The following is a 26,092-nucleotide window of genomic DNA, read 5'->3' on the forward strand; positions in this document are numbered from 1 at the left end:
ACTGTAATGCACACAATAGAAGCTATGGGGAAATAGAAAGTGGCAAAACAATGTGTCCTATTTGTCTGGTACATGACGACCGTGTGACGACGTTAGTGTTACTCACGTTCGTGGGTTATTAACTATGGAATTTGCTAACGTTAAAAAAATTGCAATGCTTTTTAAAAAATGAATTCACAATTAACAAACCCCATTAATACATAATATTGCATGGATGTACATAATATAAGCGTACAAACTGTGTTTGGCTAAGGACACGAAGAAATAGCTACTTCTCAATTGCTACTCCTTCGTAGAACGTCAATGATTAAGTGTCTCACTAAACAACATCTGGTGTGCCTTTCACAATAACAAATATTACAGGTAACATGTCAATTAACATGTCAGGTAATTAAACAACCAATAATGCCACTGTCTGTAATCAAAGAACCCGTTACAAATTAAATAACAAATATACTTAACAAAATAACGCATCACTGTAAATATAGAAATAGAAAACAAAAGACATCTGCAGTGTCTGAAACTCATGACAAAAAGTTAGCGGACACCCGGGCAGACAACTCTGAAAAGTTGCCTGCCCGGCCAAAAGTTGCCTGCCCCATTTTTCACAACTTGAAACACAATAAGATGACTAATCGCAAAAAAAAACATTGTTGCGAAGTATAAAGGATTTTTTAAATTAAGGAAGTACCGACCACAAATGCTCCCTTGCTTAATTTATGGTAAATATCCCTTGCTGAAGATTTTGCTCCAGTTGTCGTTTGTCGTCATTGTGCACAATGCGATGTTTGCGTTGCGTTGTCTGCTCAAAGTCACGTGGACTGCTCTTTCCCAAAACATGCTTCTGATTGGCTGCCGTGCCGGGTATGCAAATTGCCAAACGAACGTTCGTTTGGAAATTTGCATACTCGGCCAATCAGAAGCCTGTTTCGTGCTTCGGACTATACCGTGACTGTCAAGTGTACTTGAAAGTTTTGAAAGGCGCTTAGAAAGAGGAGCCCACGTGGCTTGTAGCGGTTTGCTGGTAACTTTTGCTTTATTGAATAAAAGAAACGTTTGATTTGAAAAAAAACGTTTTTTTTTCTTGAAGTAGTTGTCGGCCACCCGGGCCGGGACGTTTTGAAAGTTGTACGCCCGACGTACAAGTGGTACGCCCTGGGCCTCCGGGCAGACGTTATTTCAAACACTGCCTGAACTCATTCATTGCCATTCCCGAATTTATTCAGGAACTGAAAAGCATAATGTGGAGCGCCATTCCTGAATTGGAGGGGTGCGTTGCAAGCTTTAGTCAGACCTCTGGCAATGTTTTTCCCTCTCACAAGAGGGAAGCATTTACCTTTTTTACAGCTGCCCCCAGTTCAAACTCAGATAACTCCAAACCCATATCAATTCGGAATTAACTTTATTTTTCTGATGAAAGAACAGTGTCTCATGTTTCTTACATTGCATTAAATGTTTCCATAGTCCTAAACTCAATATTCCGTGGGTCCTGCAATTTGAGTGACGATGACAAAAACCCTGGCACTGGAGTAGACACATATTTGCACATCATCTGGCAGTGAATGAGTTAAAAATGAAAAAAAGAGCTACTCTCATTCTCGGTGGAGTGATCAAAATACCCTGTGGCTTTTGCCACACATTTAAACCAGTTTTCTGATCAATTTTAGAAATGATCTTACACCACATAGAGATGATGTCCGAATGACAATTAGCAATTCATCAGAAATTAGTGTGTCGTCGTTTCACAAACTTGTGTTCATCCATTTTTGGATTCAATTTGAGCTCCGAGACTACGCAAACTGGCAGCGCGTACACTACAAACATTCCCTCAGATTATTTAAGGAGTGCCGTGACAACGCATTTCATATTTCTTGTGCTAATGCGGCAATACTTTTTATTTATATTTAAACACTCTTAATCGCTTCACATACATCCCGGTAGCTGTGAAAGCAGCATTAGACTCACTTCCTTACAACTGAATCACTACACAACTAAAAGCTATATGTGCACACATGCAGGATAGTCAATCCATTACATATACTACTTAATGATGGTTATGTGTGTATGTGTGTGTATGCGTGTGTTTGTGTGTGTGTGTGTGTGTGTGTGTGTGTGCATGTGCGTGCGTGTGTGTGCATGTGCGTGCGTGTGTCTATCTTTATCTTGAGTACGTGTGGGAGCTCAGTTGTGATTTAACAGCATTAGTGATTACTTCAAGGGGGTCACAAGAGTCTCACTGTCTAAGGCTGTCTCTTGGATTAGCACCACATCTGAGCAGAATGTACACACACACATGCACTCACACAACAACTACTATAGTATAAACTCATTCACGGAGAGACGATATGCCAGGGTTTTTGTCATTTTCACTTAAATTGCAGGACCTCCAGAATATTGATTTTTAGGAAAACACAAACATTCAATGCAGCGTTAGAAACCCAAGACTCTTTTCTTTCATCAGAAACAAAGTTGATTCTTCAATTATATGGGTCTGGATTTATATGAAATTGAAATGCTGTGGGCCCAGTAGTCCAGTGGTTAGCACACTGGCTTCACAGTGCAGAGGTCGCCATTTCGCGTCCCGGTCCGGCCTCCCTGTATGGAGCTTGCATGTTCTCCCCGGGCCCGCGTGGGTTTTCTCCGGGTCCTCCGGTTTCCTCCCACACTCCAAAAACATGCATGGCAGGCAGATTGACCACTCCAAATTGTCCGTAGGTGTGAGTGTGAGAGTGACTGTTGTACGTCTCTGTGTGCCCTGCGATTGGCTGGCAACCAATTCAGGGTGTCCCCCGCCTCGTGCCCAAAGACAACCGAGATAGGCTCCAGCACTGAGGAATAAGCGGTATGGAAAATGGATGGATGGATGAAATGCTGTGACATTCTGTTGTTGCGATAGTTGATGTGCTATGAGAAATTGCTCACTTTCATTTAGTTTAGAAAGAAAGTCATTATTTTAGAAGAACAAACACTGATGTGACTGTTTAAATCATTCACTGCCAGAAATATGTGCAAAAATATCCATTCTAGTGCCAGGGTTTTTGTCATTTTCACTGAAATTGCAGGACCCACAGAATATTGAGTTTTAGGACAACATACAATTTCAATATAGCGTTAGAAAATTTGGACTCTCTTCTTTATTCAAAAAAAGAAGGTATTCCTAAATAATATGGATCTGGAGATATATGAGCTTGAAATGAGGGCAGCTGTCCAAAACACAATGCAATACATAAAGATTGGTTTGTATAGCGCTTTAACAACAGCTGAAGCTGGAAAAAAAGTGCTAACATGGAAAAAAGGGAAACCGTGACCCGTCGTTGAAGGGAAAAAACATTGCCAGAGGTCTGACCAGTGCTTTATCGACACCCCCGCAAGAAAAAAACTAAACCCGAACAAATTCGGGAATGGCGCTCCACGTCACATTTTTTCAATTCCCGAATAAATCAAGGAATGGCAGCGAATGAGTTAATAATGTAGCTGGTGGCCTTGTGGTCACCTGTTAGTGTATTGGCCTCACAGTGCAGAGATGCAAGGTTTGATTCTGGCTCTGACTTCCCTGTGTAGAGTTTGCATGTGGGTTTTCTCTGGGTACTCCGGTTTCCTCCAACATCCCAAAAACATGCATGGAAGGCTAATGGAACTCTAAATTGTTGTCCCTAGTTGTGGATATGAGCGAGAATGGTTGTTCTTCCCTTTGTGCCTTGTGATTGGCTGGCACCCGAACAGGGTGTCCCCCAACTACTATCCGAAGACAGCTGGAATAGGCTCCAGCATGCCCATGCGAGGTTTATGATGATAAGCAGATCAGAAAACGGCAAGAGCTTTCCTTGATACAAAAAAAGTCATCAAATTGTTTAACAGTCACACGCAAATGTTTCTTTGAGTGTCGGATGAGAGTGCGACTGCTAAATAAGACACTGAAACGTGTTGAAAATATTTGCACAGTCAATTCGTTGCACATTTCTCACAGCTGTCATTTAGATGGTACTCGTGACAACTTTAGACTTACATTACAAAATGTATTTCCATACTTCTTAGTCATGTCCTTGTTTATCGCAATTGCTTATTATTGATGACATGAAGGTCGCCTATCGTACCAGAGACAAATTCCTTCTATGTCCGACATACTTCACCAATAAAGATGATTCTGATTTCACACAAAAAAATAGTAATAAAAAAAAATCTGTGAAGACTACAAGGTGATATTAATGGTAATGAGGTGATACCAGAGCGAATGAGGCAATCAGGCCCCGGCATGGAACATTAGAGATAATCAGACAGACCAAAAGAAGTAATCAGATTCATTCTTCGAGCACCTTAGGGCAGGGACCTATCAGAGCAGAGGTCTGGCACTGCCACCTCTGTCCATTAGGGATATATGTACGGCCAGTGCTACCAGCACAACTTTAATTAGTTGACGAAGCTCTTTGGATGAGGAGCAAAGCGTCCGACACCTTCAAAGAAGTACAGATGACGACTGAAGAAACCTTTTCCTCGATGGATCACTCCTGTATGACTGAGAGCCTACACAGATGCTAAGTATTGTGGGACTCCTGATAATGTACATGCACAGTGAGCCCGATTGAAGAACAGGTTATACTTTACCCATCCCTACTCTAAAAAGATCTCTTTGTTCCCCTTTTTCTCTCTTTCTCACACACACACACACACACACACACACACACACACACACACACACACACACACACACACACACACACACACACACACACACACACACACACACACACACACACACACACACACACACACACACACACACACTTCTGATGACTACAAAAAACATGCAGTTGTGCATCAACTGGACAACAAGCGAGATAATACAAAGCACCAAGAACAAAGAGAATGCGTTTCAAGAGGCGGCCTCGTACTGTAAAATGCAGAAGCTACGAATCAGAGGTGACTTTTCTACCGACTTTCCAAACATAAAAGAAGCGTCGAGTGCACTTTAGAGCCGCTGCCATTTTACTTTCTGTTTCATCCCGACTGAATGTGAGGACAAGAGAAGCTGCTTCAAAGGGAATAGTGATGGAGGGAATGGATAGACGTAGAGAGAATCAAGGCAGATGTTATCAAGTTTGATTCACCCACATTTGGGATTTTGTAGTTATGGTTAAGAGAGTTGTTAGATGTGAGATTTTACCTCAATGATTGCTATCACCGATGTTCTGCGGCACACTGTTGCGGCGATAATTTTGTGTGTGATGAGAAATTGCCCACTTTCTTTTAGTTTGAAAGAAAATCATTATTTTAGAAGAACAAATACTGATGTTTCTTTTAACTCATTCACTGCCAGACAATGTGCAAAAATGTGTCCATTCCAGTGTCATTTTCACTGAAATTGCAGGACCCACAGAATATTGAGTTTTAGGACTACATAAGCCTACAATAAAAAAGAGCTAATTCCTATATAATATGGGTCTGGAGTTATCTGAGTTTGCAATGGGGGCAGATGTCCAAAATACAATCCAATACATACGTACTGATTTATATAGCGCTTTAACAACAGCTGAAGCTGTAACAAAGCGCTAAAATGGAAAAAAAATGTTGTTTTTATTTTGTTTTGTTTTGTTTTTCGTTGGCTTTTATCACATGCACAGTCAATCACATCAGAAAGGTGTGAATGATGAAGATAACTCACAATATCCAAAGACCTGTATTTTCAAGGAAATGATTAGAATAGTTTGATTTTTTGGGCCAACCATTGACTAAACAACCCGCAAGTGTGTGTTGTTTTAGCTTTGCATATTATGTCTCAGGGCAAAACAATGTTGTTTGTCCACACGGCATTTGATTTCCATCTGTTGACATAATGCCTTCATCAGGATGGGTTTGCGTGCAATTAAATTGATTCATTAGTTTTGTCGTCCTTGTGGTATGACACAGACAATGCCCCCCCACCACAGTCTCAATGCCACCACACAATGTTGTTTCAATTTATTTATTTATTTATTTACCTGGGTATTTGTCTGTTTACCTGTGTATTTGTTTTTATACATTTATTTATGTGTTTGTTTATTTGTTTATTTATGTATGTATTTGTTTGTTTACTTATTTATGTATCTATGTGTTTATGTATTTATTTATTTATTTGTTTACTTTGTATTTGTTTTACAGTATTATTTCTTTACTTGTTTATTTGTGTACTTATTTGTTTATGCATATTTATTTGTTTATTTATTTCTCTATGTATTTATTTTTTGTTTGTTTGTTTTTGTTTACTTATTTATTTATTTGTATGTATGTATGTATGTATGTATGTATGTATGTATGTATGTATGTATGTATGTATTTATTTATTTATTTATTTATTTATTTATTTATTTATTTATTTATTTATGTTCGGTGTACATCTGCTGTAAATAAATCTCACCAATAGTAACTTGGATGTGTGTGAATGCTGATGTCAAAGCACGGACCGCCAGACAAAGTTGACCCTGCAAATGCCACCCTTGGGGTGAACAATGGTATCTTATCAACTTCCAAGTGTGTCGAGATATGAGCTGTTGATTCAGAGGACAAAAATGGGATATGCCCTCAAGGCGTTCACAACAAGGAGACATCAGCAGATAGCAAATAATTCTGCTAAAAAATGTTTCTTTGTGTTAATCTTTTGCCATCGTTGAGCAGTCGGGTGTTTAGGTCCTGAATTGGTCCTGAATTGGTTTCCCCGTAATCGACGAACACCAATCACACCTTCAGAGAATTTAGAGGGTTAAATGAACCAACAACAAATGCATGGTTTTTGGAACGTGGGAGGAAACCCACAGACAAAACATATGTAGGCACAGGGGAGAACATTCAAAGACAGGAAAGCAGGGCTCGTATCGAACCCCTGGCCTCTGGCCAACATGCTAACCAGCCAGCCACCCTACCTCCTCTTGAATAAAATATCTCTCAATGTAGAAGATCATCATTTCCCCTCTACTGTCGTAATGTGTCTGCCTTCTGATTGATATGTTGAGTGCAGCCAGCGTGGTTTACACACTAATTGGGCCAACACGCAGAGCCCACGTGAGCTGATTCCAAATAAAAGTGATAATCGGATGGGACTGGGGTGCGGGGGGGCGGCAATATGTCATAGAAGAAATATATCAAGAAAGAAAAGCAACCAGCAGGCTCCATCTGGACTTGATGGTGTGTGCAGTGGTTCTGCTTCACATGTTGCCTTTGATATGCTCACAGCTGGACCCGATCAAAGTCAGGTTTTGTGGTTTATGTGTGTGTGTGTGTGTGCGTGTGTGTGTGTGTGTGTGTGTGTGTGTGTGTGTGTGTGTGTGTGTGTGTGTGTGTGTGCGTGTGTGTGTGCGTGTGTGCACGTGTGTGTGTATGTGTGTGTGTGTGTGTCTGTCTGTCTGAGTGATAAGATGCGTTAGGCCCCTTTTTTATGTGTGTACTTGAGTTCCACACTGTGTCACTTCCATGTCGACTTCTTACAAAACCAACAAACACACACTTACACACTCACACACTCACTCACTTAAACACACACACACACACACACACACGCACACACACACACGCACACACACACACACACACACACACACACACACACACACACACACACACACACACACACACACACACACACACACACACACACACACACACACACACACACACACACACACACACACACACACACATGTTTTCCATTAAGCTTTTTAATTTCCCTCCTTCTACCTTCTTCCTCTCGGCTGTTTAAACAGCCGGCGAGCAGCCTGTAAAAACCCTGATCTGTTTACATGATAGGTTGCCCGGTGCGAGGCTGTTTAATGCAGTCTCATAAATTATACAAGAACTCTCAGCACGCTGGGTTTGAATGAGAACCACGCCAAGCCTCCGACCCACATCAGAAAACCGCTTTTGCATAGCTACGGGATCTGATACGGAACTAAGACTGCTATTCTTTGTGGTATAATTAATTATTCAGTGATGCAATTAAAATAAAATCAAGAAAAAAATATTTCACTGTGTTTTTTTCATTCACTGCCAGACGTGCAAAAATGTGTCCACTCCAGTGCCAGGGTTTTTGTCATTTTCACTCAAATTGCAGCACACACTGAATACTGAGTTTTAGGACTACATAAATTTTCAATTCAATATAAGAAACATTAGACTCTTTTCTTTCATCAGAAAAAAATATTATTTATTGATTATATATTTTATATTACGTCATCGGGGCCTGGAGTTATCTGAGCTTCAAATGGAGTGCTAACATTGGAAAAAAAGGGAAATGATGTCCCCTTGTGGAAGGGAAAAACAAGCGCTTTATCACACACACACACATTGAAAAACAAAACCCGAACAAATTCGGTGATCCACGTGATATTTTCAATTTCTGAATACATTCGGGGATGGCAGTGAATGAGTTAAAATCTCCTTTTCAAAGAATTTTAATGGAAAACATATTGAAAAAAACATCGTTATTGTCAAATAAATACATGAAATACCCTTGTGTGAAGTTCAGATTTAAACTATTATAATTAATGTAAAAAATATTCACATTAAAGCATTTTTTAATGATATTAAAAAAAAGTGTGTGTGTGCGTGTGTGTAAGACATACTGTTTTCATGTATAACCCACATGTTTTTGTTTTTTTTTTTCTTTCCTGGAAACTTGTCGGGCTCACATTACTTAAAATGTGCTTCAAATGTCAGTCGTTTGGCAGTAGTTATTTGGAATCTCTTTCTCAACCAATGTTAATCTCTTTGATTTCTCTACGCTCACGTGGAAATCAAGTACTGTATATAAAAATGTCACCCACCGTCACATTCCTTGAAATTTTTTAACACACTTTTTCTGGGGTGATGAAATCAGAATTAGATTGGGCATAGCTTTGGATGAGCAACATAAAGCATTTTAATTTATTTAAGGTTACACATTCCAAATTGTTGGATAAGATAAGATCGGTAGAAATCTTCCATGGGGTTAGCAAAAATAACACATGCACTTTGTTGCATGGCTATAGTTGCTCCAACGTGACATCGCCAGAAATTTCACTTTTGGAGGTTGTATCAAAAACCCGTTTACACTACCTGTAAAAGCCCCCCCCCCCCCTCCATCTTGTCATTTGTCAGCTGAATGAAAGGTGTGAACATAGAATGGACAAAATCAACCCTGCAATCTTTCACATTTGAAAGCATAAGAATGTTCTTTTACTCTGCCTGAAAAAAATGTGACTTTTGGAGTGATTTTTTTTTTTGACTTTCAAGCACCACCATTTTGTCAAGATAGCACACCAATATGGGATGGCGGGACAGAGTTGCTGCTGCAATTTCCCACTTTCAAATCTTTTTCCCCATCAAGTTGTTCTTACTGCTGTTCTCCAGTAAAGGACAACCGACGTCACTTTTTTGTTTCTTAACTGACATCAGAAAAACATTTTATAGCATCTAAAATACCCAAAACACAAAATGCAAAACACCAATAAAAATGACTTAAAGTGTCCAAAATCAAAAATTTCAGAAAGTCCCGCCCCCAGTTCGTGACGTCACGCCAAGATGTCTTGCATTGCTGGAGAATCCAAACAATGGCTTCAGATTCGGAGAATATGCTTTCTTGTTACACATCCAGTTATGAATATGATTCAAATAGTTCTGAAGAGGAAAGCATACATGTTTGCAATCGATTAAAGAATTTATTCCGTGTCATTTTGAGGCATCTGGACTGCAATGTTGCGTCCCAGAAAAGTGGCATAAAATGGCGACCTCCTGTGGCCACCTCCGTTTCCACAGGCTGATAAATTCCTTATATGGAGCTTGTACGCCCTCTTCTGGTGGCTTTTGGGTGCAACACAAGGTTTTCAGACCAAACAAGTACAGCAAAATACATTGACGTGATGGAAGGACTGCTACAATGTGTCTTTTTTTTCAGTCAGGGGTGTTCCTGTAGTGATGTCACGTACGGACTCGTCACCAACTCAAAAAAGACTTCCTGAATATTTAGCCCGAGTAAAATATAGCTATATGTGGTGGAATCTTATTAAAATACATACAATATAGAAGTCATTGGAAGCCATTTTACAAATTATGGACACAAGTTGTCCGGAGACGTCGGTTGTCCTTTAATAGCACCGTGGTAGACTGGAGGACAAAGGCGAGGCACATATTTTCGACCATTGGCGGTAGATTCACATGCCCCGTCAAAGACTGTGTGTCAAACCAACCATTTTACACCCCTCTCCCCCTGCACTCACTGTTCTGCCTGAACTGCACCAACACAGATTGACGAGATGGTGTTAATTTGACAATTTCGCAGCTTTCATTCTAATATCACATGCCCCATTTTGACCTAGTATATATAACTTGACATTATTGTCCATCTGTTTTCCCATTGCTATTCAATGAAAATTGACTCGACATACATTAGCGGAGGAAATTGACCACATTTAAAGGTAGCAACACAAGGTTCCTGTAAAAGCAGCCACTTTTCTGTGTTCATACTTATTCTGCTGTTGTATTGAAATGTAAGGAATGGATATAAATAATTGTCATTGGATCAGCCATTTTCCCACCCGGGGTTAGTGTGAGGTGCCCTTTTTTTCTTCACATACAGTAAAGTCTCGTTATATCGCTAATCTCGGGATTCCGAAAAATATCGATATAACCGGGACTATCGATATATCCGACCCTGCGCGCATGTAATTTTCTCCGTGCGTGCATAGAAATAGTATCGTAATAAGCGGGACTATCAATATAACCGATATCGATATAACGAGACTTTACTGTAGTTTGTAAAAAGGTGTTTTCCCAACTTGTTTTACACCATATATCATTCTGTATAAAAAAACAAAAACAAAACAAATCTAAAACTAATTCTAAAATCCATAAATAGAATAAAATGTCAAATTAAAACTAAAAGTTTGCCTTGAAAACCAGTAAAACAAATTAACAGGCAAAACAAATCAAAACTGAAAACAAAATGGATTCCAATGGAAAATCCAAAAGTGCTTCAGATGTGGTTTCGGAAGCTCCTTTTCGATACAGCCAATTCACTGTTCTGGGTATTAAATATTATCAAAACTGAAATAAAAATATACTCCAATGGAAAATCCAAAAGTGGTTCAGAGGTGGTTTTGGCAGCTCCTTTCAGATACAAATTTTTCCAATTCACTGTTCTGGGTACTAAACATTATCAATTTTGAAATGGGGTTATGAGGTTGCTCTAACAAGGTCACATTTTCTAAATAATCCGCCTCCCACACACTTCTTTGTAAATGTCACGGACGCAACACAGTGTTAAGTCGATCACACAATATTTCACAATCAGGAGGTTGTATGAGAAACCCCTTTGACACTGTAAAATCCAACATTTATTTGCCCTGCAATGGGCCATTGTTCCACTCTTCCATCATAATATCTCATGAAAAGCGGTGAAAAAAATGGTTCAGAAGCACTTTAAGAAGCTTGACCACCACAAATTGGTGCAAACGCATTAGCTGTCTCCCAGTATTCACATAATTTCCTGATATTTTTACTGAAAACCATGTGACGTGACAGGCGCGTGTAATGCAAAGCGTAATTGGTGCGTGTCAGGAGATTTTGCGTGAAACTGGAACGCGTGACGCTGATCTCCTCCGTAACACTGCGCGGTGAAATCAGACATGGCCATATGACACATCCATCTTATCGCTAATATATTGAGTGCAGTGTGTGATGTTGTAACTCACATGATAGTGCAGTAATATTAATACATTTCATTTATAAGCGCCATTCAAAACTCTCAAGGACACTTTACAGTCACATCTATCTATCTATCTATCTATCTATCTATCTATCTATCTATCTATCTATCTATCTATCTATCTATCTATCTATCTATCTATCTATCTATCTATCTATCTATCTATCTATCTATCTATCTATCTATCTATCTATCTATCTATCTATCTGTCTGTCTCTCTGTCTCTCTATCTGTCTCTCTATATGTCTCTCTATCTCTCCTACTATCCATCCATCCATCCATCCATCCATCCATCCATCCATCCATCTGTCCTGCACCTCCGATGTGCTAACCAGCCGATGACCCACCCTAGCAACCAATCGGAATCGCTCTGTGAAGTCCAGGCGCCATTTCAGTATTACTATAAAACATTGCAACAGAACCGGAGGATAAATGTGACTTGTCATTTTTCCTAGCTACAGAAATCCTACCAGAAGCCGCTTTTACAACATTTTTTGGTATTTATTTTTTTCAGAGGTGGAGGGGGCGATACTGACAGAATTGGTCTGTGAAACAAGTCAATTTTCCACTTTGTGGTGGAGTATCACAAGCTACTTTTGCGTTCCCTGTAAAAGTTTCATTTATTGTCAATATGTTATGCCTTCAGAGATAAAATCAGAAAAATATGAAACTCAGTTAATTTCCATCTTTTTCGTCAACAGCTTTTAGACTTCCTTGAAATATTGGCCTTTTTGTCCTTTCTCTATTGCACTGCTGCATATGATGATTAGTTTTACACAATAACTTCCAAAGCCACTCAGGCTTCACGTTATGTGGACATTTTTTTTTTAAAGTTCAGTTCCTAGCCTGCCCACTCGGCATACATACATGCATAGAGTTTCAGGTGTGGGCGGAGCTTAAGCTATTCAAATGGCATCTATTAAAAAAAGAACTCAAGAGTTACAACAAAACAAAAGGAGGCTCAGCCTCACCCTCCATGCAAATCACCGTCTGTTGACACACACGCACACACACACGCACACGCACACACACGCACACACGTTTGCATAGAGGTCCCCACTCAAACACTGGGATCACTCTGCTAAGCAGCTCGTTCAGTCATTATCTGTTAGAGCCTCTTATGTCCACTCCAGTCCCGATGAGCGGGTCAGTGTTAAATCAGACACTTCTTCTCCTCCTCCTCTGTAAAAACAAAAGCGCCCCCACCCTCCACCCACCCCCTGCCTCCACCAGCAATTCTTTTTAAGCTCGCTAAATCACGAATAAATGTGGGTGAATCATTTGCAAACCAAATGAGGCTCGTATGGCTTGTTGTCCCTCATCCAAAGCAGGGGCTAATTGTGTGCTTCCCCCACTCCAAAAACAAATGACTCCAAAGCTGGAGAGCAAGAGACTCCTGGAATGAATAAAAGGGATGAGCTGTTTGTGAAGGAAATTCTGCAAGCTTGTTCACAATTCACTACAGTGTCGTGAGTGTCTGGCTGGAAATACTTTTACTGTGGTAACGGTTCTCAAGAACCAAGACATGAGCATGGAAAATTCGACTGGACCCCTCCATATCCTGCTCACCACCTTTCCCAGCTACTTCCTTCAGCCAAGTGCAAGAGAACCACGCACACCAAAACTAGCAGATTTTCAAATAGCTTCTTCTCTATGGGATTATAATGTGCAATATATTTATGATGCAATATATTTAAGACTAAAAATTAGTGCAACCAAAAGACAGGCTGCCAAATGAAAAACAAAGTAGAGTGATACCTCAGCTTACAAACGCTTTAGCTCACAAACTTTTCACCTCACGAACATTAAATTGGCTGGCAGACGAGTTTGCGTCATCACGTTTCTTTGAGTGCAGACATGTTTTTTTATCGAGTGGAGTACTTTTGTTATAATGGAACTGAAAAAGACCCCACCACAGGCTAGTGTTAAGATGAAGATCACACAAAACAAAATTACAGTCGCGCAGAAGAAGATCACCGAGAAATACGAACGGGGTGTGCGTTTGTGTAACTTAATGTCCCAGTACCAGTACGCTAAGTCGACCATTGCTACGTGTGGCTCAGGGTGTTTCTGTGTTGTGTAAGTAACGGTCTCAGGCAATTGAAGAGGTTAAAAAACTTTTGTTCATTTGGATTAACAAAAACCAGCGAGCAGGGGACAGTGTGAGTGAGGGTATTATCGCCGAGAAAGCACAGCAACTTCACTCGGATATCATCAAGAGGCAACTACATCAACGACCATCACAAAGGTAAATAAAAAGACTTTGTTATACAGTACAGTTTATTTATTTAATTACAATCCAATAGCACATTTATTATACATAAAATAAGGTATATTTTGTGTAGTTTTATGGGGAACTGGGAACGGATTATTCTTATTTTTAATGGTTTCTTATGGGAAATTATTGTTCGGCAGGTGAACTTTTCGCCTTACACACACTTTCTGGGAACCAATTATGTTTGTAAACTGAGTTATCACTGTCATGTAGTTTATTATATACCAATGGTTTTTAATCTTGTTGGAGGCACTGAACCCCACCAGTTTGATATGCTCATTCACCGAACCCTTTCAATGATCGCCCACTAACTGCAGACCAGAATGAGGGGTGGACCTCTGGGGTGGAGGATCCACTGAATCTCTGAGACAGACTCACGGAACCACTAGGGTTTCATCGAACCTGTTTAACATACACTAGTATAGCCGATTGTCTGACGTTGCGCTGCACTTTGTACTCACAATCCTCATTTGTGTAGTGGGCTGTATCTCCACCTTTCACGTGGAAAACTGGGGATCGATTCTGTAGTGGGTAGCTAGTTTTTGTGAATTTCACAGGGTCCTCTCGCATCTGAAGCAAAGGTGATCACCACGTCATTAGTCTGCCTGCATGGTCACGTTCATAATTTGAGGTTTCAGCGCTTTCAATCCCAAATTAAACTTTTTTTATGTACTAAAATTCCTCAAACAAATGTATTTTGCGTATTACGGGAACTTTTTATAGAAACAGACGACTACACTGCAAATCCTCTTTTTGGTTATACAACTCACCGGATGACGTTTCTTGTGGTTTGCTGTGCTAAATAGGAAACCTTGGAAGTGTTCCTCGTTAGTATAGTGGACAGTATCTCCGCCTGTCACGCGGAAGACCGGGGTTCGATTCCCCGACGGGGAGCGTTGTTTTGTGCATTTCAGTGAATTCTCTTTATCAATACAAAAAAAGTTATGTTTGTGTACCGAAATTTATCAAGTTTATTTTATATTTCGCGACGTGATATGGAAACAGAAAATCCTTTGATTACAGTTCATAACCTATCAGTATTGTCAATTGTTTCACGTTGGGCTCCATTAATTGCTCGGTGTCCTTGTTAGTATAGTGGCCAGTATCTCTGCCTGTCACGCGGAAGACCGGGGTTCGATTCCCCGACAAGGAGGCATGTTTTGTGAATTTCATGGCGTCCTCTAGTGCCGTGGTTCGGAATATTGTTGGAACCACCGAACCCCACCAGTTTGATATGCTCATTCACCGAACCCTTTCAATGATCGCCCACTAACTGCAGACTAGACTGAGGGGTGGACCTCTGGGGTGGAGGATCCACTGAATCTCTGAGACAGACTCACGGAACCACTAGGGTTTGATCGAACCAGTTTAACATACACTAGTATAGCCGATTGTCTGACGTTGCGCTGCACTTTGGGCTCACAATCCTCATTTGTGTAGTGGGCTGTATCTCCACCTTTCATGTGGAAAACTGGGGTTCGATTCCGTAGTGGGGAGCTAGTTTTTGTGAATTTCACAGGGTCCTCTCGCATCTGAAGCAAAGGTGATCACCACGTCATTAGTCTGTCTGCATGCTCACTTTCATAATTTGAGGTTTCAGCGCTTTCAATCCCAAATTAAACTTTTTTTATGTACTAAAATTCCTCAAACAAATGTATTTTGCGTATTACGGGAACTTTTTATAGAAACAGACGACTATACTGCAAATCCTCTTTTTGGTTATACAACTCACCGGATGACGTTTCTTGTGATTTGCTGTGCTAAATAGGAAACCTTGGAAGTGTTCCTTGTTAGTATAGTGGACAGTATCTCCGCCTGTCACGCGGAAGACCGGGGTTCGATTCCCCGACGGGGAGAGTTGTTTTGTGCATTTCAGTGAATTCTCTTTATCAATACAAAAAAAATTATGTTTGTGTACCGAAATTTATCAAGTTTATTTTATATTTCGCGACGTGATATGGAAACAGAAAATCCTTTGATTACAGTTCATAACCTATCAGTATTGTCAATTGTTTCACGTTGGGCTCCATTAATTGCTCGGTGTCCTTGTTAGTATAGTGGCCAGTATCTCTGCCTGTCACGCGGAAGACCGGGGTTCGATTCCCCGACAAGGAGGCATGTTTTGTGAATTTCACGGGGTCCTCTATAGTGCCGTGGTTCGGAATATTGTTGGAGGCACCGAACCCCACCAGTTTGATATGCTCATTCACCGAACCCTTTCAATGATCGCCCACTAACTGCAGACTAGACTGAGGGGTGGACCTATGGGGTGGAGGATCCACTGAGACAGACTCACGGAACCACTAGTGTTTGATCGAACCTGTTTAACATCCAGTAGTATAGCCGATTGTCTGACGTTGCGCTGCACTTTGTGCTCACAATCCTCATTTGTGTAGTTGGCTGTATCTCCACCTTTCACGTGGAAAACTGGGGTTTGATTCCGTAGTGGGGAGCTAGTTTTTGTGAATTTCACAGGGTTCTCTCGCATCTGAAGCAAAGGTGATCACCACGTCATTAGTCTGTCTGCATGGTCACTTTCATAATTTGAGGTTTCAGCGCTTTCAATCCCAAATTAAACTTTTTTTATGTACTAAAATTCCTCAAACAAATGCATTTTGCGTATTAGGGGAACTTTTTATAGAAACAGACGACTATACTGCAAATCCTCTTTTTGGTTATACAACTCACCGGATGACGTTTCTTGTGGTTTGCTGTGCTAAATAGGAAACCTTGGATGTGTTCCTCGTTAGTATAGTGGACAGTATCTCCGCCTGTCACGCGGAAGACCGGGGTTCGATTCCCCGACGGGGAGAGTTGTTTTGTGCATTTCAGTGAATTCTCTTTATCAATACAAAAAATATTATGTTGGAGTACCGAAATTTATCAAGTTTATTTTATATTTCGCGACGTGATATGGAAACAGAAAATCTTTTGATTACAGTTCATAACCTATCAGTATTGTCAATTGTTTCACGTTGGGCTCCATTAATCGCTTGTTGTCCTTGTTAGTATAGTGGCCAGTATCTCTGCCTGTCACGCGGAAGACCGGGGTTCGATTCCCCGACAAGGAGGCATGTTTTGTGAATTTCACGGGGTCCTCTAGTGCCGTGGTTCGGAATATTGTTGGAACCACCGAACCCCACCAGTTTGATATGCTCATTCACCGAACCCTTTCAATGATCGCCCACTAACTGCAGACTAGACTGAGGGGTGGACCTCTGGGGTGGAGGATCCACTGAGACAGACTCACGGAACCACTAGGGTTTGATCGAACCAGTTTAACATACACTAGTATAGCCGATTGTCTGACGTTGCGCTGCACTTTGTGCTCACAATCCTCATTTGTGTAGTGGGCTGTATCTCCACCTTTCACGTGGAAAACTGGGGTTCGATTCCGTAGTGGGTAGCTAGTTTTTGTGAATTTCACAGGGTCCTCTCGCGTCTGAAGCAAAGGTGATCACCACGTCATTTGTCTGTCTGCATGCTCACTTTCATAATTTGAGGTTTCCGCCCTTTCAATCCCAAATTAAACTTTTTTATGTACTAAAATTCCTCAAACAAATGTATTTTGCGTATTAGGGGAACTTTTTATAGAAACAGACGACTATACTGCAAATCCTCTTTTTGGTTTTCCAACTCACCGGATGACGTTTCTTGTGGTTTGCTGTGCTAAATAGGAAACCTTGGATGTGTTCCTCGTTAGTATAGTGGACAGTATCTCCGCCTGTCACGCGGAAGACCGGGGTTCGATTCCCTGACAAGGAGGCATGTTTTGTGAATTTCATGGCGTCCTCTAGTGCCGTGGTTCGGAATATTGTTGGAACCACCGAACCCCACCAGTTTGATATGCTCATTCACCGAACCCTTTCAATGATCGCCCACTAACTGCAGACTAGACTGAGGGGTGGACCTCTGGGGTGGAGGATCCACTGAATCTCTGAGACAGACTCACGGAACCACTAGGGTTTGATCGAACCAGTTTAACATACACTAGTATAGCCGATTGTCTGACGTTGCGCTGCACTTTGTGCTCACAATCCTCATTTGTGTAGTGGGCTGTATCTCCACCTTTCATGTGGAAAACTGGGGTTCGATTCCGTAGTGGGGAGCTAGTTTTTGTGAATTTCACAGGGTCCTCTCGCATCTGAAGCAAAGGTGATCACCACGTCATTAGTCTGTCTGCATGCTCACTTTCATAATTTGAGGTTTCAGCGCTTTCAATCCCAAATTAAACTTTTTTTATGTACTAAAATTCCTCAAACAAATGTATTTTGCGTATTACGGGAACTTTTTATAGAAACAGACGACTATACTGCAAATCCTCTTTTTGGTTATACAACTCACCGGATGATGTTTCTTGTGATTTGCTGTGCTAAATAGGAAACCTTGGAAGTGTTCCTTGTTAGTATAGTGGACAGTATCTCCGCCTGTCACGCGGAAAGACCGGGGTTCGATTCCCCGACGGGGAGAGTTGTTTTGTGCATTTCAGTGAATTCTCTTTATCAATACAAAAAAAATTATGTTTGTGTACCGAAATTTATCAAGTTTATTTTATATTTCGCGACGTGATATGGAAACAGAAAATCCTTTGATTACAGTTCATAACCTATCAGTATTGTCAATTGTTTCACGTTGGGCTCCATTAATTGCTCGGTGTCCTTGTTAGTATAGTGGCCAGTATCTCTGCCTGTCACGCGGAAGACCGGGGTTCGATTCCCCGACAAGGAGGCATGTTTTGTGAATTTCACGGGGTCCTCTATAGTGCCGTGGTTCGGAATATTGTTGGAGGCACCGAACCCCACCAGTTTGATATGCTCATTCACCGAACCCTTTCAATGATCGCCCACTAACTGCAGACTCGACTGAGGGGTGGACCTCTGGGGTGGAGGATCCACTGAATCTCTGAGACAGACTCACGGAACCACTAGGGTTTGATCGAACCAGTTTAACATACACTAGTATAGCCGATTGTCTGACGTTGCGCTGCACTTTGTGCTCACAATCCTCATTTGTGTAGTGGGAAAACTGGGGTTCGATTCCGTAGTGGGTAGCTAGTTTTTGTGAATTTCACAGGGTCCTCTCGCATCTGAAGCAAAGGTGATCACCACGTCATTAGTCTGTCTGCATGCTCACTTTCATAATTTGAGGTTTCAGCGCTTTCAATCCCAAATTAAACTTTTTTAATGTACTAAAATTCCTCAAACAAATGTATTTTGCGTATTACGGGAACTTTTTATAGAAACAGACGACTATACTGCAAATCCTCTTTTTGGTTATACAACTCACCGGATGACGTTTCTTGTGATTTGCTGTGCTAAATAGGAAACCTTGGAAGTGTTCCTCGTTAGTATAGTGGGCAGTATCTCCGCCTGTCACGTGGAAGACCGGGGTTCGATTCCCCGACGGGGAGAGTTTTTTGTGTGCATTTCAGTGAATTCTCTTTATCAATACAAAAAAAATTATGTTTGTGTACCGAAATTTATCAAGTTTATTTTATATTTCGCGACGTGATATGGAAACAGAAAATCCTTTGATTACAGTTCATAACCTATCAGTATTGTCAATTGTTTCACGTTGGGCTCCATTAATCGATTGGTGTCCTTGTTAGTATAGTGGCCAGTATCTCTGCCTGTCACGCGGAAGACCGGGGTTCGATTCCCCGACAAGGAGGCATGTTTTGTGAATTTCATGGCGTCCTCTAGTGCCGTGGTTCGGAATATTGTTGGAACCACCGAACCCCACCAGTTTGATATGCTCATTCACCGAACCCTTTCAATGATCGCCCACTAACTGCAGACTAGACTGAGGGGTGGACCTCTGGGGTGGAGGATCCACTGAATCTCTGAGACAGACTCACGGAACCACGAGGGTTTGATCGAACCAGTTTAACATACACTAGTATAGCCGATTGTCTGACGTTGCGCTGCACTTTGTGCTCACAATCCTCATTTGTGTAGTGGGAAAACTGGGGTTCGATTCCGTAGTGGGTAGCTAGTTTTTGTGAATTTCACAGGGTCCTCTCGCATCTGAAGCAAAGGTGATCACCACGTCATTAGTCTGTCTGCATGCTCACTTTCATAATTTGAGGTTTCAGCGCTTTCAATCCCAAATTAAACTTTTTTTATGTACTAAAATTCCTCAAACAAATGTATTTTGCGTATTACGGGAACTTTTTATAGAAACAGACGACTATACTGCAAATCCTCTTTTTGGTTATACAACTCACCGGATGACGTTTCTTGTGATTTGCTGTGCTAAATAGGAAACCTTGGAAGTGTTCCTTGTTAGTATAGTGGACAGTATCTCTGCCTGTCACGCGGAAGACCGGGGTTCGATTCCCCGACGGGGAGAGTTGTTTTGTGCATTTCAGTGAATTCTCTTTATCAATACAAAAAAAATTATGTTTGTGTACCGAAATTTATCAAGTTTATTTTATATTTCGCGACGTGATATGGAAACAGAAAATCCTTTGATTACAGTTCATAACCTATCAGTATTGTCAATTGTTTCACGTTGGGCTCCATTAATTGCTCGGTGTCCTTGTTAGTATAGTGGCCAGTATCTCTGCCTGTCACGCGGAAGACCGGGGTTCGATTCCCCGACAAGGAGGCATGTTTTGTGAATTTCACGGGGTCCTCTATAGTGCCGTGGTTCGGAATATTGTTGGAGGCACCGAACCCCACCAGTTTGATATGCTCATTCACCGAACCCTTTCAATGATCGCCCACTAACTGCAGACTAGACTGAGGGGTGGACCTATGGGGTGGAGGATCCACTGAGACAGACTCACGGAACCACTAGTGTTTGATCGAACCTGTTTAACATCCAGTAGTATAGCCGATTGTCTGACGTTGCGCTGCACTTTGTGCTCACAATCCTCATTTGTGTAGTTGGCTGTATCTCCACCTTTCACGTGGAAAACTGGGGTTTGATTCCGTAGTGGGGAGCTAGTTTTTGTGAATTTCACAGGGTTCTCTCGCATCTGAAGCAAAGGTGATCACCACGTCATTAGTCTGTCTGCATGGTCACTTTCATAATTTGAGGTTTCAGCGCTTTCAATCCCAAATTAAACTTTTTTTATGTACTAAAATTCCTCAAACAAATGCATTTTGCGTATTAGGGGAACTTTTTATAGAAACAGACGACTATACTGCAAATCCTCTTTTTGGTTATACAACTCACCGGATGACGTTTCTTGTGGTTTGCTGTGCTAAATAGGAAACCTTGGATGTGTTCCTCGTTAGTATAGTGGACAGTATCTCCGCCTGTCATGCGGAAGACCGGGGTTCGATTCCCCGACGGGGAGAGTTGTTTTGTGCATTTCAGTGAATTCTCTTTATCAATACAAAAAATATTATGTTGGAGTACCGAAATTTATCAAGTTTATTTTATATTTCGCGACGTGATATGGAAACAGAAAATCTTTTGATTACAGTTCATAACCTATCAGTATTGTCAATTGTTTCACGTTGGGCTCCATTAATCGCTTGTTGTCCTTGTTAGTATAGTGGCCAGTATCTCTGCCTGTCACGCGGAAGACCGGGGTTCGATTCCCCGACAAGGAGGCATGTTTTGTGAATTTCACGGGGTCCTCTAGTGCCGTGGTTCTATTGTTGGAACCACCGAACCCCACCAGTTTGATATGCTCATTCACCGAACCCTTTCAATGATCGCCCATTAACTGCAGACTAGACTGAGGGGTGGACCTCTGGGGTGGAGGATCCACTGAATCTCTGAGACAGACTCACGGAACCACTAGGGTTTGATCGAACCGGTTTGACATACACTAGTATAGCCGATTGTCTGACGTTGCGCTGCACTTCGTTCTCACAATCCTCATTTGTGTAGTGGGCTGTATCTCCACCTTTCACGTGGAAAACTTGGGTTCGTTTCCGTAGTGGGGAGCTAGTTTTTGTGAATTTCACAGGGTCCTCTCGCATCTGAAGCAAAGGTGATCACCACGTCATTTGTCTGTCTGCATGCTCACTTTCATAATTTGAGGTTTCCGCCCTTTCAATCCCAAATTAAACTTTTTTATGTACTAAAATTCCTCAAACAAATGTATTTTGCGTATTAGGGGAACTTTTTATAGAAACAGACGACTATACTGCAAATCCTCTTTTTGGTTATACAACTCACCGGATGACGTTTCTTGTGATTTGCTGTGCTAAATAGGAAACCTTGCCTGTGTTCCTCGTTAGTATAGTGGACAGTATCTCCGCCTGTCACGCGGAAGACCGGGGTTTGATTCCCCGACGGGGAGAGTTGTTTTGTGCATTTCAGTGAATTCTCTTTATCAATACAAAAAATATTATGTTTGTGTACCGAAATTTGTCAAGTGTATTTTATATTTCGCAACGTGATATGGAAACAGAAAATCCTTTGATTACAGTTCATAACCTATTAGTATTGTCAATTGTTTGACGTTGGGCTCCATTAATTGCTCGCTGTCCTTGTTAGTATAGTGGCCAGTATCTCTGCCTGTCATGCGGAAGACGGGGGTTCGATTCCCCGACAACACTGTAAACCCAAACAGTACTACTGACTCAAAGTCATTGAGGTCAGTCAACTCAAAAGCCGATTTTTTGTTTCAAAAAATGAAACGTTTTGAGTTTTTGAATGAGTCCTGCGTTTTTAATTTGCAGTAGATCAATACTGTTGAGTTCATGGCAATCGTTTACTCAAACATTTTGAGTTCACTGCAGGAAGCTGCGTGATGACGTCACTGCGTGCTCTCATTGGACGCCATTTGAATTCTCAACGGCTGAATCTGGCAGAGACCGACGGATTATTTAATTTAAATTAGGGTGGAAAGACAAACAATCGTATTTAATATACTATATATGTATATTACAAGGACCCAGTGTGTCAATGCTGTAGTCGCTCCACATGCAGGAAAGGAATATTTTGAAAAGTCCGTTTGGGGCTCTTACCGCCTTTGCTGCGAGCAAAGATGCTAGTTTGTGGTGCTTGCGACTGAGGACATTATCCACCTCTCGAGCCAAGGACTTCTCCTAATGTTACGAGCTCTTCTGTGGTAAGTAGGAAATTTTCTTAAACGTCTCTTGTTTGTAGAAAGACACAGCAGTATTATTAAGAGAATTGTACCGCGCAGGTTTGTTTGAGCGGTGGTGGAGTAACAACTATCACGAGGTGATAAAAAGTTATGTTTGTGTCCGCGAAGGTTCGAGAATAATAGTCAAATGGGTGTTAAATTAAGTTTTATATGAACCTCAAAAGTTATAAGGGTCACCCCAAATCCGCCACACAGATGCTGCAACGCCAGCAGGTTGGTGCTTTGAGTAACTTTGTTTTAAACGGCAGCACAATAAGTCATGCGAATTCAACGTGCAACAGTTGTGCTGCCGTTTTAAGAAGGCACTAAGTAAATATAATGCTTGCCAAATGAAATATCAGTCTGTACAATTGGTGTACTTTTAAATGGTCATTCATGTGTAAACATAAAACTTTTTAAGTGTATTTTTGAAACTGCAAACACCATTTTTCAAACTGCAAACACCTGACTGGCTTGATGGCATCTTTTAATCTGGTAAATTAGATTATTTATTCAATTTAAAAAGTAAACATGGATCAGGGTGTTTTATTAAATTAAATGATTACATTTGTTGTCTGTTTTTTCTATTCAACCTTTTAGCCCCAGGGTGGAAATTGAGTAACACCACCATTATCTAAGGTATGTTTACATTTGTATTACTGCTACATGATTAATTACCCGAATCATATTAAAAAATAATACATGTATGTATGTAAAAAAAGTTTTTTTTTATATTGAACAGAATTTTACCTAAACTTAATTCTCCATAGGTCTCCATAGGCCGCTGTCTTGGGTTTGAGATGCTGAAGACAAGTACTGCAATGTTAAGCTCCTGTCGCTTTCCCCAAATTAAAACTTGGCTTTTATCTCCTCTTGCTTTTGAAAAGCATGATATACACGAGACGCAGTCTGGCCCTTCGTGCTCTCCATGCATACCTACGAGAAGATGACTCACAGTTCTTCAAAACATGCAATGTATGTATTGCCTGACTTAACACAAATGTCTATTGATGTATTTTGCAGTGGGAAGAGGATCCAGACATTGAAAACATTCCTGTCGCACTTCTCTCCGTGACAACTGACAACTAGCGCCATCTTGTTTAACCCCAACAGCATTTCTGTTGTGATAGAAGATGGCATTATTGTGAGATGTCTCCCCAGGTTGGCTGATACACACCTTCTCTTGTTTGGTTTAATGCACTGCATTTAGATTCTCCCAAAAAAAAATAATCCACACATTCACCTTCATTCAGAAAATACTGCTGTGTCTTGATGATAACAGACCACTCAAACCACGCCTGCTAAGTTTGAAAAATGCTTTGTTCCGCAATATTGAAGGCCTCCAATATTACGGAACAAAGTAACACTGGATAAGTAATTTCATAGTTTTACTCTGCTTTGTATACCTAAACATTGATGTACTGTTTGTGTCTGATTTTCTATTCATAATTTGATGTGTAAACCTGGATGTCACCAAAATGTCTTTTTTCATTTCATGAATACTGTTTGTTTTTAGTAGGTTTTACTTTGCACCTTATAACGAGTACATTTAAATGTATTCTCTTGTATTTATTCAAGTATATGCTTGTCAGATAATTTATTTTTTAACAGAACAGCAGAGTATAATTTGTTGTTTTTGTCTGTTTTGTTTTGTTGTGTTAATTTCACATCTTTATCACGATGTTGTGTTAATTACTAAAAAAGAACTGTTCAGGGGTTTATTTGTTGTTTTGGTACGTGGACATGCTGTGCATTTGATACTGTTATCATGAATGTTTTATCAAAGCTTGTTTTAAACCTTAATAAAAAATGTGCACTAAAACAGACATGTGAGGTGGGTGTTTGTTTTTAGACATAGAAGGCAAATGTAATACAGTATACATATATTTTTTCATGTAACATTATAAATTTGAGTTGGTTACGCTTAAATATGAAATCTAATTTTAACTTAAAAATTAAGATAACAAGAAAACATTCGAGTAAACTGAAAGTACATCTTTTAAGTTCATTCAAACTCATAACATTGATGTCCAAACAAACTCATAAGATTTAAATTCAGTCAAACTCATAAAATGTATTTCCACTACTCAAAAATTTTGAGTAAACTGTACTCAAAAATTTTGGCATAATCAGTTGCCATAAAAATTTTGAGTACTTTCAACTTGTTGGGTTTTACAGTGAAGGAGGCATGTTTTGTGAATTTCACGGGGTCCTCTAGTGCCGTGGTTCGGAATATTGTTGGAGGCACCGAACCCCACCAGTTTGATATGCTCATTCACCAAACCATTCTTTCATATAAAATAAAATGTGCTTTTTTTAATGGTGCACAAAATTAATAGTGCATTAATATCACTATGTTCAAATAACAAAACCAATACAGTGCATGAACTCAAAATACTTTCAATGACTGTGCCCACTAAATGCAGATGAGCCCTAGGGTTCAATCGAACCCAGTTTAACAACGACGGTTTTATACATTGTAAAGATGAAGATTGTAAAGAGGTTTGGGTAAATTAAACAAATGTTCAGAAAAATACTTTATCAACATCGCAGGGACAATGCTAGTGGGCCTCAATATGCAGTACATATGCACCTAAAAGCTAGCACTTGATGACAGTCAGGTTAAAATCTTAGCTAAGGAAAATAGACTGCCACATCTGTCCATTAGGAATATATATATAGGGCCAGAGTTACCAGCAAAACTTTAGTTCTCTGACGAAGCTCTTCGGATGAGGAGCGAAACGTCCGACACCTTCAAAGAAGTCCAGCGGACGGCAGAAGACACCTTTTCATCGATATATTTATGATTGAAACAATGTAGGCGGGGTGTCAATTTTTTGTATTTTTTGTACTAAAATGACCTTTATACAAGGTAGCAAATTGACCTGGCGGTTTGCTTCTCTGACGACGGACGGACGATCAATCCAGGGTGTACTCAGCTATTCTCAAGTCCAGCTCACCTTCAACCCATAAAGCGCGATTGAAAACAGATGGGTATCTCCATGACCTCACCAAAAACAGCAGTTGAGTTTCCAGCTGTTAAATTATGCATACA

General features: G+C 40.6%; 15 non-coding genes across 15 annotated transcripts; all 15 read left to right on the top strand.

The window, feature by feature from the left end:
- Positions 1-14,804: 14,804 nt before the first annotated feature.
- On the top strand, positions 14,805-14,876 carry trnad-guc (transfer RNA aspartic acid (anticodon GUC)). Its single transcript has one exon. It is a non-coding gene; the product is annotated as a tRNA-Asp (tRNA).
- Positions 14,877-15,063: 187 nt separating this feature from the next.
- Positions 15,064-15,135, top strand: trnad-guc (transfer RNA aspartic acid (anticodon GUC)). Its single transcript has one exon. It is a non-coding gene; the product is annotated as a tRNA-Asp (tRNA).
- A 631-nt stretch (positions 15,136-15,766) lies between these two features.
- On the top strand, positions 15,767-15,838 carry trnad-guc (transfer RNA aspartic acid (anticodon GUC)). Its single transcript has one exon. It is a non-coding gene; the product is annotated as a tRNA-Asp (tRNA).
- A 187-nt stretch (positions 15,839-16,025) lies between these two features.
- Positions 16,026-16,097, top strand: trnad-guc (transfer RNA aspartic acid (anticodon GUC)). The gene has a single exon. It is a non-coding gene; the product is annotated as a tRNA-Asp (tRNA).
- A 625-nt stretch (positions 16,098-16,722) lies between these two features.
- trnad-guc (transfer RNA aspartic acid (anticodon GUC)) lies at positions 16,723-16,794 on the top strand. The gene has a single exon. It is a non-coding gene; the product is annotated as a tRNA-Asp (tRNA).
- A 187-nt stretch (positions 16,795-16,981) lies between these two features.
- trnad-guc (transfer RNA aspartic acid (anticodon GUC)) lies at positions 16,982-17,053 on the top strand. The gene has a single exon. It is a non-coding gene; the product is annotated as a tRNA-Asp (tRNA).
- Positions 17,054-18,378: 1,325 nt separating this feature from the next.
- Positions 18,379-18,451, top strand: trnad-guc (transfer RNA aspartic acid (anticodon GUC)). The gene has a single exon. It is a non-coding gene; the product is annotated as a tRNA-Asp (tRNA).
- A 187-nt stretch (positions 18,452-18,638) lies between these two features.
- On the top strand, positions 18,639-18,710 carry trnad-guc (transfer RNA aspartic acid (anticodon GUC)). Its single transcript has one exon. It is a non-coding gene; the product is annotated as a tRNA-Asp (tRNA).
- Positions 18,711-19,320: 610 nt separating this feature from the next.
- Positions 19,321-19,392, top strand: trnad-guc (transfer RNA aspartic acid (anticodon GUC)). The gene has a single exon. It is a non-coding gene; the product is annotated as a tRNA-Asp (tRNA).
- A 188-nt stretch (positions 19,393-19,580) lies between these two features.
- trnad-guc (transfer RNA aspartic acid (anticodon GUC)) lies at positions 19,581-19,652 on the top strand. Its single transcript has one exon. It is a non-coding gene; the product is annotated as a tRNA-Asp (tRNA).
- Positions 19,653-20,260: 608 nt separating this feature from the next.
- On the top strand, positions 20,261-20,332 carry trnad-guc (transfer RNA aspartic acid (anticodon GUC)). The gene has a single exon. It is a non-coding gene; the product is annotated as a tRNA-Asp (tRNA).
- Positions 20,333-20,519: 187 nt separating this feature from the next.
- trnad-guc (transfer RNA aspartic acid (anticodon GUC)) lies at positions 20,520-20,591 on the top strand. The gene has a single exon. It is a non-coding gene; the product is annotated as a tRNA-Asp (tRNA).
- A 625-nt stretch (positions 20,592-21,216) lies between these two features.
- trnad-guc (transfer RNA aspartic acid (anticodon GUC)) lies at positions 21,217-21,288 on the top strand. The gene has a single exon. It is a non-coding gene; the product is annotated as a tRNA-Asp (tRNA).
- Positions 21,289-21,475: 187 nt separating this feature from the next.
- On the top strand, positions 21,476-21,547 carry trnad-guc (transfer RNA aspartic acid (anticodon GUC)). Its single transcript has one exon. It is a non-coding gene; the product is annotated as a tRNA-Asp (tRNA).
- Positions 21,548-22,173: 626 nt separating this feature from the next.
- On the top strand, positions 22,174-22,245 carry trnad-guc (transfer RNA aspartic acid (anticodon GUC)). Its single transcript has one exon. It is a non-coding gene; the product is annotated as a tRNA-Asp (tRNA).
- The last annotated feature ends 3,847 nt before the right edge of the window (positions 22,246-26,092 follow it).

Source organism: Hippocampus bargibanti, linkage group LG04 (genome assembly GCF_051943395.1).
Source record: "Hippocampus bargibanti isolate YZ-2025 linkage group LG04, ASM5194339v1, whole genome shotgun sequence".
Classification (NCBI taxonomy): Eukaryota; Metazoa; Chordata; class Actinopteri; order Syngnathiformes; family Syngnathidae; genus Hippocampus; species Hippocampus bargibanti.